At 38.5% G+C, this 4,119-nt stretch overlaps 1 pseudogene across 1 annotated transcript; it reads right to left on the reverse strand.

The window, feature by feature from the left end:
- Positions 1 to 625: 625 nt before the first annotated feature.
- LOC308437568 (DNA mismatch repair protein Msh6-like) lies at positions 626 to 3,077 on the reverse strand (annotated as a pseudogene). The gene has a single exon. The product of its transcript is annotated as a DNA mismatch repair protein Msh6-like (transcript).
- Positions 3,078 to 4,119: the final 1,042 nt, after the last annotated feature.

A 4,119-nucleotide genomic window follows, 5' to 3' on the forward strand; every position in this document is an offset into this window, starting at 1 on the left:
AAAATCTAGCATGTGATCTTCCTGAAATGGTTCTGCTGTGTACTCTACAGTTAATGATGGATTTGCTTCTATAGGCAAGGCTAAGGTGATTTCATGATAGGAAACATTCCTGCTATTAATATAACTTTTCTGGCATTATTAAATATGTATATGTGTGTATGTGTATCTGATGTATATGTATATGATGCATATATGTACATGTATGTATATGCATATGCATATGTATACACATAACTCCTATATATATATATATATGCATATATGTGTGTGTGTATATATGTGTATAGATATGTTTATATGTATATAGATATATGTATATATATATATATGTATATTACAAGGTATTAGCTTACCCTTTTGAGAAGATTTCTGGAGTAGAACTTCAAAGATATACTGTATTGCAGTGGTGTTATATTGAGAAATAAATGATTTCTTAATTTTTTTTTGTCAAAATAAAGTCTATTGGGTCATAATATTGTCTGAATTTACCATATTTTTCAAAAGTCAAGTCTGCTTCCAATGTAGTCTACAATTCAGTAATCAAAGCCAGCAACCTATAAGTAGCTTCACTGTTTATACTCAGTATTTCTCTAGGCAGACAAATTTCCTGAAATAATTGTAATGACTAATTTATCCTGTCATATTCTCTTGATTTTCCATGTTTCTTCTGAATAACTTCCTCTGCAAAAAGAGCAAGCCTTGCTTCATTAAAGCCATAGCTCTTAGAACATGCTCCTTTAATGAATTTATAGAGAAAAGTAATAGTCTCCTGGCTGGGATTGCCACACTCATTTTCTACCATGCATGGCATATGTCTAGGTGCACACATTTTTAAAATAATCTGATACTAATCAATGATACTGTGTAGAAAACAGTGTTTGACACTTTATGGTTTCAACAAGATTTTAACATCTGCATTGGCTATCACTGTCCCATCAAAAGTTGCAGTACCTCTTCCTAATTCATCTACAAGTACTAAAGAATGTGCTGTTGTGTACCTAATCATGCTAGCACTTGTGCTCATCTCATCAAAAATGTGCTTTCCCCTGACACTATTCTTTCTGAGGCACAAAGTCTAGTAAACACTCTATCAACTGGTGTGAGCCTACATATCTCAGCAGGGATAACATCCCATCTAGGCCATTAAAACTAAGAGAACAGCCTGTCTTATGAGTGTAGGTTTGTCCCCCATATTTGGTCAAGTGACAGGTCTTGCTATTTTACTCTGCTTCTTCCTCACAGTCTATCAGAATGTTATTAGGAACGAAATCATCTCCAAAAAAGTCTTTGTAATGTAGGGATGTTGTGGCCCTTTAAGCTCTAAGAAGGGATGTGTATTTTCTCCTGGTAAGAGAATTATTGGGTGGCTACAGGACCATTTCCACCTTAACTATAATTATCCAGGCACAGTAAGACATCCACACTGCATTGCACTCTACAGAAGACTGCCTGTTCTTGTATTTTTATCAAAGTTATAGAATAGATGCCGCACACAGTCCTTTAGAGATGTGTCCCTATGTTCTTTAGCATTTTAAGATCATATAATTTCTTCTCAATCGTTTTGGTCCAGTAGCTTTCACAGCCCTTTATATTAGATTCCAACTCATATGCTTTAGGTAGATTATGGAAAGCAAAATTCTCTGGAATCTCTATAACTAGTAACAGTGCCTACCAGTTCCCTAGTAGACTATGCTCTTACAGACAATCCGACTATGCTGTTTGTCTAAGTACTCAAGGAGGCTCTGTTCATTCTTTCTTATGTCAGCCAGGGCTTGGTCATAATCTGAGTCAAACCCTGCTTTTGAAGTTATGAGTCCAGTCTCTTGAGCTTTCTCATGGTCAAAAGCTGTATCCCATAGGTTCAGTTTTGTGGTCAGATCAGGAAAATGGACTTTGGGATATTTTGTGTGTAGAGTAACAACCTGCTTAAAGATTTTAGACTTATAATCATCAGTGACATCCTCCATAAGCCCTTAAATTTTACTCATTACTTTTGATCCTTCTAGAGCAGAAAAAAATCAATGATTTTTTTATCAATCATCAGAAAAAAAATCAATGTTATTTTTTTATATTATAGCCCTGCTATCTGTATGATTTGAGCTCTTCAGGGGAGACCCAATGTTATGAATCTTACTCAGTAGCCTCTCAAAGTCTGGTAGCTTTTTTAGGAGATCTGCAACTTCAGTGACTTTGTCAAGCACAGCCATTATGTCTTCAACAGCATCTAAATTGTCACTGATAGCAGAAGGACACAGATGGGACACAAAGCCAATGTTCCAAGAGCTGCTTGCCAAAGGGGATATGACATGTATCCAGCCTCTCTAGCAGAGTCCCTTCAGTGGAGTCTTTTGTCCCATTCAGAAAAATCTCCGGGCTGTGTAATGTCACAGAGTCTAGTACCATTCACTGAATGGCTTTAGGAAAGACAGTACCAGGTTTTACTGTGATGATCATGTCAGAGTACAATAGAAAGTACTCTTCAAAATTCACCATTGGCAGAAGCTCCTGATCAATCAGACATTTTTTGAGGTAGAAAACACAACCACCTAGAGCAGAGAAAGCCAATTCTCTCTCCTTTTCTGGTGTCAACCCAATAGAATCTGACTCTGAGGTCATAGCTTTAAGCACTGAGGGCAGCACTGCACCGTCTTCATTTCCAATAAAATACCCTCCTTCCAGGAGTGTTCACAAAGTCTTAGCTGCATCCCAGAATTGGGAATCTGGTATCACACCTTCCTGAAGACAAGATGACAGTGAACCTGTAAGGTCTGTTTTGGTTTCTATTGAGAGGTTTCCTTTCTCAAACAAAATTTTACTGGAAGATAGTGGACCACTAAAGTCCTAAATCAGGAACGGTGGCAATCATCCAAAAACTGGCCCATGAAAATCTTGCCCAGTGAAGTGTCAACAAAGCACACACCATATGTATGAGTGTGATTAGAAGAATCTTCCTCTTTCTCTTTGAGGCTAATAAGATGCCTACCATGTATTTTCACTCTCCATAACCTTGTAGAGCTAATGAAAGATGATGAATGCTTAGCCCAATAGTTACTCTTAATGCATATACATGTAAACATTCTCTGTTGTAAACTTCTTATTCAGCTTATGATTTAAATTTATGTGTAAATTGTGGGGAACTTTGTCCCATGTGATCATGTATTCTGAAAGACATATAAGTGCTTAGGACAAAGAGAGAAAACTCATCTCAAGAAGGACTCTTTTGGGAAGAACTTGGCTTAAGAAGAATTTAGAAGCAAGTGCAGAGCACTGGGAATAATGGTATTGAGATTTAGGGCATTACTATTGTTACATTATAGCAGAAGGAAAAAGCAAGATTAGCAGAAAAAAATATAAATTTTATTTAGTCATTTTTTTATACTTTAGATTTCACTCTCCCATGGTGCACCCTCTGACTGTTACCAATACCTCCTCCTTGACCCCTGTTTCCACGAGGATGTTCCTATCTCTCACCCACATCCTACCAGACCTCTAAACTCCTTAGCGCCTCCAGTCCCTTGAGGGTTAGGTTCATCTTCTCTGACTGAAGCCAGACCAGGCAACCCTCTGATGTATATGTACCGGGGGTCTTTTGTCAGCTCCTATATGCTGCCGGGTTGATGATCCAGTCTCTGAGAGATTTCAGGGTCCAGGTTAAATGAGACTGCTGCTCCTCTTACAGGGATCCCTCCACAGCTTCTTTTAGTTTTCCCTAATTCAAGCACAGGACTCAGCAGCTTCTGTCCATTGGTTGGGGGCAAATATCTGCATCTGACTCTTTCAGCTGCTTGTTGGGTCTTTCAGAGGGTGGTCATGTTAGGTCCCATTTTGTGAGTGCTCTATATTCTCAGTAACAGTGTCTGTCATTGGGGCCTCCCCATGAGCTGAATCCTACTTTGGGACTTTCCCTGGACATTCTTTTCCTCAGGCTCATCTCTATTTCCTTCCCTATAGTTCTTTCAGACAAGAACAATTATGGGTCAGAGTTTTGACTGTGGGATAGAAACCCAATCCCTCATTTGATGACCTGTCTTTCTACTGGAGGTGGGCTCTATGAGTTCCCTCTCCAGAATGTAGGACATTTCATGTAAGTTCCCATGCTTTGATTCCTGAGAGTCTCTC

The sequence above is a fragment of the Micromys minutus genome, assembly GCF_963924665.1.
Source record: "Micromys minutus genome assembly, chromosome: 26".
NCBI lineage: Eukaryota > Metazoa > Chordata > Mammalia > Rodentia > Muridae > Micromys > Micromys minutus.